This window comes from Panthera leo, chromosome C2 (assembly GCF_018350215.1).
Source record: "Panthera leo isolate Ple1 chromosome C2, P.leo_Ple1_pat1.1, whole genome shotgun sequence".
Classification (NCBI taxonomy): domain Eukaryota; kingdom Metazoa; phylum Chordata; class Mammalia; order Carnivora; family Felidae; genus Panthera; species Panthera leo.
The window spans coordinates 97,113,019-97,122,465 of NC_056687.1; positions in this window are offsets into that span (position 1 = coordinate 97,113,019).

A 9,447-nucleotide genomic window follows, 5' to 3' on the forward strand; every position below is an offset into this window, starting at 1 on the left:
ATGACTGCAATTGTAATTTGCAGGAGCTTCAAGATGGCTCTAAGATAATTCCAAAGCTTTCAGCATAAATTGGCCCTCTTAAACACTGTGCATAAATTTTCTCAGGCTCAAGCTGACCAAATGGCAATCAAAATGAAACACAAACAGGATGTTAATATTGCCTTATGGCTCAGTGAGCATGGGAGAAAACAAAACGAAATGCAACTACCACTAATCTCCTTAGAAGGAACAGTTTCCTGTTGGGATAATTAAGTTGTCAAAGTGTATTAATTCAAATGGAGAAACAAATGCATATGTCTGTTATGTGCTAGACGCTGTGCTAGGTAAATAGGACATATAAGGATGTATAAGATGCAGTCACTTCATTCAAGAACTTTAAAATCAAGAACATTAAAACACTAGAAGTTCTCTTAACTGACCTTTATTTATGTGATTCGTCTGACTAACCCTCACTAGCCATTTCCTCCCTTAAACACAATGATTGCTGTCCATGACGTACTAAACACTCAATCTAGTGACTGCTCTTTCACCATTAGCTTCTTAACCCACCAGTTGAATTGTATGCCTATGTAGAGGAGGAAAACAATTGCTCTTCTACCCTTCTAGGTTTGGTAGCTGGGCCTGCCAAATAAACTCACAACAGACAGAGCAACAAGAGAAAAAACAAACAGAATTTATTAATGTGCACAATGAGTGTACACATGGGAGAACTCAGAGATGAGTAACTGAAGGAAGCAGTTAGAACTTGTGCACACACAGCATCTTAACAAAGAATAATAATTTCATAGAGAAGTGACAAGATGAAGGAAAAGGGGCTTAAGCTTTAAGGGGACCGATTGTAGGAAGATAAGTAGATGGGAAAATTAATGGTAGGTAAAGGAAGGTTTGTTTGTGTAGGCTCTTTCTCAGTGCCATTTTATTCCACCAGTAAATGGTTTTCTACTTCTTAGTATGGGAAATAGAGGAGGGGACATCTTTACAATGAGAATTATGTTCTTCTTTTAGAACATATTTATACTTACATACATTTGATTACATATTATCAAAAAGCAGTGAAATTTGAGTATTAAACTTCAGAGACTATTTGATTAAAAGTTTTGGGGAGTCTTGCTAAAGGTGAAAAGTTGAAAAAATACTATTGAGTTAGGTATGGGAAAAAATCATAAATACCTAGGAAGATTTGTCACATAACTATATCAACATCCGTACTCTCACTTCTTTTTCATGAAAATGAAACTGATATGGAGAGGGCACAAAATGGATATGGCTTATACTAAAAATACAACACAAAACATCCCAGAGAGGGCCTGCATTCAAAGAAAAAGTCTTAATTCTTAATCAAAAGATGAATCGCTAAGAGTTTATTCATATGTCTTAATTAAAAAAAAATGCTTAAAGTTGTATATATCATTAGCTTTCATTGTATGTATTATTTGACTTTCCATACTAATCAATGTGTCCATTAACCAGCCAACTCCTGGTCCTGATCTTACTGAATAAGAGAGCTTCCTCTGTTTGCAGAAGTCACTTGAGCCCCAAGGGGACATGCTTATAACAGATTCCCTTGGAGTGGTGATGGATATGCTGTTTTAGTCACATTCTTTCACCAAATGTCCCCAGCTGTTTTCAGCAAAACTAATTGATAATGTGCACTTCCAAAGTGGCTGGCTATGCTTAGCAAAGACAGAGACAAATAAACACACACACACACACACACACACACACACACACACACTGAACAAATTTAAGGATTTCACATAAGATCTCACCCTTTTGAAAACTATTTTCTAAACCATTGAGCTAACTATTAATGTAGAAAAAAGTACATTCTATTAACCAAAAAATGATGAATATCATCAAGAAAAGGAACATGAAATAGAATTGAATATTAGAACATCAGATTGGAACCATCTTTATTTGCCATTTGACCTATTTAATTCATCAAGAGAATACCCAGAGCTGAAGAGGAAAAAGAGAACACAGTTCTAAGTGTTCATACAGTAATTATTTTCTGGTGGCAATAGAAAATATGTGATCTCAAAACTTTACCTATTAAGTCAAAGTCTTTAATTTCTGCCCCCATGAGAAGAGGTCTTCAATCTACAGTATATTCCATGGGACAACTTAGTATTCCTTGAAATCATTTGAAATGAAAATTTAAAAATAAATTATGGCAGATAGCTCATATTTTACTTTCTTTGAGTCTTACTCAATTATGTTTAATTCAATTAGAATATGTTGACTCAGATAACTCTTATTAACTATATTTAAGGAATGTCACAATCTAGTCCTTCAACATAAAACAAAGATCCTTCAATTTTATGGATTATATCTCAGAAAACTGTTATAATTCTCATTTTCCATCAAGTTTCATTATAAAATCAAAGGCATTGTCCCACATAGAAAATTCATAATAGACTAGCTTAAAAACATGTAAATTGTGAGTTGAATTTGTATTATGACAATTGTCACAGAAGAATATGTTTGGCCTCACAAGAGCTGGAACACTGGTCTAACAGTTCACTTCACTTTCTGCATATGGTTTATCAGCATCTGAAAATTCCCCTTCCTCATCAGTCATTCCTATCTTCTGGGAGATCCAGTCCTTTCCCCATGCTACTCCATGTTCCAGAGTTTGCTTTCTACTTTTGTCTTCCCAAGGCTTGACTAGTAGAGCTAACCTGTAATATGACAACTTTCCAGTGTGGGGTCACATGAAATAGTACTCTCTAAGTATTCTTAAGTTTGAAATGATGAGTTATATAAAATATGGGCTTCATTTCAATTCTGTAAATACTAAATTCTTTGTATTGGATTGGAACATAGGAGATACAACTTTACTCTTTTTGAAAGAGAGAAATTTATATTTATATTCTGTAACCTAGGTTAACTGGTCTGGCATTTTATAAAATTACACTCTTCTAAAAAAGTTAAATGCAGAGAAATTAACAATATCATAAGATCTAAGACTATAGGGACATTTAGAAATCATCTATTCCTATCACCTATGATCAAACTCTCTTTATAATTCTCTCACCAAGAAGTTGTTCATTGGTTTCAACATTTCCCAGAAATAAGGAATTTTACCTTCTGATGCAACTCCATTCCATTTTTAGAAAAACTATTACAGAATCATTGTGAGAGGACAGGTTTGTCTCCCTATTCTTTTGATCCAGACACCACTTTTTCTTAAGGCAAGCCTCTGAAATTCAAAGTCAGCCATTTATTTTCTGACCCTGCCTCTCTCTTCCACTATCCCAGCCATTTACTGAAAGAAGCAATGAGACCTCAAGTCATACTCCCCAAATCTTCAGTTTCCTGGCCACATCTTTAGAAATACCAAAGATATCTTCTTAGAGTTTTTATATATTATTAAGTGCCATTGGCCCCACTTCTTAAATATGCATTTCAGCAAATTCTACCTCATAACTTTATTTATTTTCTCATGCATGTAATTATCATGAGCCAGTTTTTGTTCTAAAACCGGTTGCATCTATGTCTCTCACTCAAAAGAGAAATTCTAATCACAACCAGTTACTAGTTTGAGGAGAAGAAACAAGATGTCACAAAGACACGTTTTCGAATCCTGGAACATGTCACTAATAATTTAGCTGTCGGTTTTTCACCAAGAGATGTAAAAGCAAACAAACAAGCAAATCTGGTGTTCTTTACCACGCAATCAATACAGATGGTTACCAGGGTAAGTGATTACTAATAAAGTTGGTTCTACTAATGGAAAACATTCTAACAAACTGAAATGGATGGTAGTAACAAGCAAGAATTTGATTGATTTTAATAGAATTTCCCTTTATCAACATAACAGTTTTGCATTTAAAATTGTCAAAATTTCTGTGTCAAAAATTAAATCCAAAATATGATCTTACTAAACATGAGCATTTCATTTTAGTGGACTTATATTCATTTAAATATAGGATAACAAAGTTGTTTTATAAGGAAGCGAAAAGTCTGTCACTTTTATGATCTTACAATAATAATGTTTTAGTAAATGCCCTCCTTAAACTGGAAAATAGTTAACAGAATTCAACTATTGCCATCAATTTCTCTCAAAATCGATCTCTATGTTTAAGATACTATGGGAATCTGTCTGCATTTAAATCTTCCACCCTAGAAAAATTCAAAATGAATCTGTTTATTGAAGGTTAAGGTACAGCAACTTGTTCTCCAGATTTTATATAGGTTCTGTCATGATTAATTTGCTTCAGACTTTTTGTATTACTTTGTTTTGCTGATTTGGCTTCGTTTTCTAGTCCTTACCCCTTCAGAATGCACTCTATTCTGTCCTTTGTGGATCGATCTACAGAAACGTGCTACCTAGCAACTGCTCAGCTCTTCTTTCTATCTGCCATTGCACAAGTTGTTGAAGCAAAGCATGTAAGAGGTGGGAAATTTGGTGGGAAAAAAAAACTATATTTTTCCTTCTCTCATCCATAAAAGAAAGCGAGGGAGAAAGAGAGAGGGAGAGAGAACAGGTATTCAGCCAGAAGTACTCCAAATAACTACATCAAGTACAGGCACAAAAAATATGCCTCATTATGAAGAGAATGATAAAGTATTTTTGATGGAGTTATCCATCATCTATCCTGCAGATGTGTCAGTGGCCAAGAGAGCAAGGAGCTGTGTATATACAATCATGGTCAGGAACAGGACCTGGAAATCTGTCCAAAACCAAATAAACTCATGTTAATTTATCAGCAAAGTCTTTGGTTATTTCTCAATAACTCTATATTGTTCTACATGAACTTTTCCTTTAGTGAAATATTATACCATGATGGCATTTTCCAATTGGAGTTGAACATGAAAGCCAAAAATCATTAAAAAAAAAAAAAACTTCAAATTTTTGAGAGTTGCAGAAAGTTGTTACCACCTAAAAATGTTTCCATTTCTTTGAATTATTTATGAAAATTATTTCCATACCTGAGTGGATATGACATTTGCAGCTTTACTGTTAAGAGCACAGTTCAACATCCCCTTCTATGAGGCTTTATGAAAAATGAATATGCAGATGTGGTTGTGCTCTCACATAAGATGTAGGTAGGGGAATCTACCCCAAATTATATACAACCTATGTTTATGCTGGGTAACACATAGAGAAAAAATTAATACATTAGTCTATTAGCATATAAACCAAGCTATTAGAAATAAGTGACAAAATCTGCACTACAGAAGGAGACAGTATGGCTTAGAGTCCAAAGATGGGCTTTGCCTTTATACAGACTTCAGTTAGAATTCCATTTCTGCCTCACACTAACTAGTATGGTAAATTTAGACAAGTCACTTAACTGCCCCGAGACTTAGTTTTCCCATCGTGAACTGGGGTAACAATGCACACTTTAACAAGTTATTATAAAGGCCAAATGATATCACTCTATTTATTCAACTTTCATTAAGTTAATCTTAAAAAAGTTTTTTTAAAAAGGGGAGGGGCACCTGGGTGTCTCAGTCGGTTGAGCGTCCGACTTCGGCTCAGGTCATGATCTCACAGCTCATTGGTTCAAGCCCCGCATCGGGCTCTGTGCTGACAGCTCAGAGCCTGGAGCCTGCTTTGGATTCTGTGTCTCCCTCTCTCTGCCCCCCTCACTCATGCCCTGTCTCTCTGTCAAAAATAAATAAACATTAAAAAAAATTTAAAGTTAGTCTTTATTATGACTTATGTCAGGTAGTATTGCTGGGTGAATACAGACCTGTTTGAGATACTATGGGATCTCACTGAAAATCAAGATGAGTGACACTTCACTGGGCTATAGATTCCAAACATGGGTGCCAGCATTCCATCCAAATGTCTATATGGGATCAGTCATACCTCACAGTTGCCAGCCTTATGAGCAGACCAGACCTGCCACACTGTTGCTAGATAAGATCTACACCCACCACAAGAAATAGAACTATACATGTCTAGCTGGAGATGAAAAGGATGGGGGTAGAAAGTATCTAAAAGAGTGAACATTTTCCTAAAAGGTGCTGAGTCATCCAAAATAAATCATTAAATTGAAAGCATCAGTGATGCTCTAAGTTGGCAAATTTAAAGTTTTTTTGCCTAGCCGTGAAGGGGTTCAGAGTATGTCACCCCAAAGTATTCCACTCTGTCATAAGGATTATTTTGTGCTGAAGGCAATTTAAAAAATATAGACGCAGGATAAGATCTCTGCCTGCTCCACCCTCTCCCTTATTTGCCTAAAAGCAGAACATAAATACGTGAATTCTACTCATGAAGGTGCTCCCTCCCTACCCACTTCTCCTAGCAAGAAAGAGATAACAACCTTATTACTGGAAACAAGATGACACCAAGAGATTCTACACAAACAAATCTTGCTAACTGGCCCATACCTACAATTAGTTTCTCCATATATTTACTTTCCCACAATTTGCCACCCTAAAAACTCAAAGACCGTTTCCTTTGTCTTGACACTTCTCTACAATTTTATTGTTCTTTTGTTAAGATGCTAAATAAGCCCAAGTTTTAACCACCCCTTTGAGTTACTCATCACTGAATTCTGTGTATGCACATGTATGCGTTAATGAACTCCATCTTTCTTTTAATATCTTTTGTCAGTCTAATTTTCAGGGCTCAAGCCAATGAATTAACATGGATAGAGGGGGGAAAAACGTCAAGTTTTCCTCCCTTATACTCATTTACCTTATGTTTAGAAAGATGAGAGCTCATTAGCTCTTAAAAATAAAATCAGAAATGATTTTATTTACAAGTCTGCTAATAATTTCTTTATAGCACATAAGTAATACTTCAAGTCATTTCAGTCTGTGTGTATATTATATAACAAAACTAAAATGTCATATATGTGTGCTTAAAGAGAATTTTGTGTTGAGAATCCAAAAACAAAAAAGGCAGATTCACAAGGTACTTTAAGCAGATGATTTGCATTAATAATTTTCAATCAAATTTTAATTCCAGAAGTTTATTTGTAATAAAAACACCTCAAAATCACTCAGGTGTAAAAACAACAAAAAGGACCGATGATTTAAGTGTAAATGTTTCAAACGTGAAAACTTAATACGTAAAAATGGAGTAAAAGACTTTTTAAAGAATAAAATATTTACTTCAGCTGATTTCTCTAACCAATCCAATACATTCTTTCCTCTTTCATCTGTAATGTTAATATTATAATTGTTTCAGTTATTATTTTTCACTTTCATAGCTTCTTTCCTCTGAAGTAATCCTTTTCTGGGAGAGGAAAGATAACCTAATAGATTTTTCTGTCTTTAATTTCATGCGTTCTGTGAATTTTTAATGCTAATGCTTTAAAGAATCCCTCTTATTTAAATAAGATATTTGATAAAGAGTATTTCAGATAATCTTTCCACTAAATCTTTACAGCAAAGCTTAAAAAAAAGTTATTACCATATGCTCTTTAATGCCTAAAGCAAAGATCTAGTATGGAATTGAGAATCATAATGAGGTCAATCTCAATTCCATCAATGTTATGTTCTATTAAAATCAAATCCAATCACATTCCTCATTTCAACCCAGCATGGCTTGGCTTTGAGGTATGTTCAGAAATGCACTTAAATTAGAAGAGACACATTAACATTTTATCATATGAATACCACTAATGGCTCAGAAGATTAGCAGTAACACATTCTGGAGACTTCCTCTACTGAAAATGTACTTTTAATAATATTCCCACACACCTAACTGTAGCTGTGGGAGGTGTGGTTTCAACTAATGAAGTTTGGGAGCCCTTGATTAAAAAAAGAAGGAAAAATAACTATCAATGAAAACTCTCTAACCAGAAACCAAGTTCCATCTGCCATTTCACCAGAAAATGATTCTTCATTACATCATCCCAAATTAAGTGAAATAAAGTGTTGGCAATTCTCTGGCGAATAATGGATCCTCCTAGATTATCAATGAGTTATAATTAAATTTGTCATTTTTAGGAGGATTTGTTGGGGGGGCGGTGGTGGTGAGAGGAAGAGTTTAGATTTTCTCTGCTGCCTTAGTAGGAAATGGTACAAATTCATTCTGATTCTACTGCTCCTCTCTAGCCTTTATCTGTGTAGACATATAGCCCACAGGCTCAAAACATCCACTTCTGACAATCTTAATTTGAAGTCTGAAGAAGGCTGATTTCAACATAAACAGTTTCAGAGTTAACCCTATTCCATATGCCAACAATACATGCATCACTGAGAACAAGGAAATATGACAGATAGTTATCAGAATTCTTATAGGAACGCATTCTTATAGGAATGCATTCTTTAATACTTTATTTCCTTTGAATGAATTCAACTTCTTGAGTGCCTAAATTATCACCAGCACTGTTCTAGATATGTCTGATATAGAAGCCATGCCCTCATGGAGATAGTAATATATATCTAAAGATCAAAAATGCAAGGAATTCACAGACCTTTTAAGCTGTGAATGCTCTCAAAGATCTTGAAAAAGAGTCATTTTAAATGTGTAGGAACTAAAGCCCAGAGAGTTTAAGTGCTTTTGCACACACCACAAAGCTAACTAATGTTCTCCTGGGACTAGACTCCAGAAGACTGACTCTCAGCCATTGCTCATCCTAAATATGAAAGGAGAGAAAAACTCCAGGGAGTGGATGTTACCATACAAACTATGCAGACATCAATGCTGTGAAAACTCAAAGTGTGAAAAAGACTCAGGAATGGCCATCTTTTCTCTATGAATTTCAATTCCTGCTGATATCACCTGTTCTTAGAGTCTTAATCCTTAATAATTTAAGTAATAATTAAAATGAGCAGATGTGCATTATTCTAAAGTATGCTGAAGTAGAGGTTCCACTTATGCACATGAAGGAAATCAATATATTTCACTTAAGATATACTTCTTTGACATAAAAATTATTTTGAGCTGAAGGCAATTAAGAAGAGGGAAATGCAGGAAAGCTCTCCTTACCCTCCCCCTGTGAAGCCTAAAGGCAGTATATAAAATATAAATTCTCCTTTTACTGCAGACAGACTCATAGCAGCCCAGAGATGGCACCAGAGGAATCTGTAAACAAATCTACCTCCATTAGTTCCTTCTCATATATTTGCCTTCCCACAGTTTGCCACCCTTACAAGGCTAAAATCCCTCCTTTGTCCTGTGATTTCTACACAAATTTGTTGTTCCTTGCTGAACATGCTGTATAAACCAGAGTTCTAACGTTTATTTATTTTTGAGACAGAGAGAGGCAGAGCATGAACAGGGGAGGGTCAGAGAGAGAGGGAGACACAGAATCGGAAGCAGGCTCCAGGCTCTGGGCCATCATCAGCCCAGAGCCCGACGCGGGGCTTGAACTCACGGACCATGAGATCGTGACCTGAGCTGAAGTCGGACGCTTAACCGACTGAGCCACCCAGGCGCCCCTAAACCAGAGTTCTAAATCACCACTTTGAATTACTTTTCACAAAGTCTTCCTTCTCCTGTGTGATGTGTGCTGCAGGCATTGTAAGCTGTTTTTC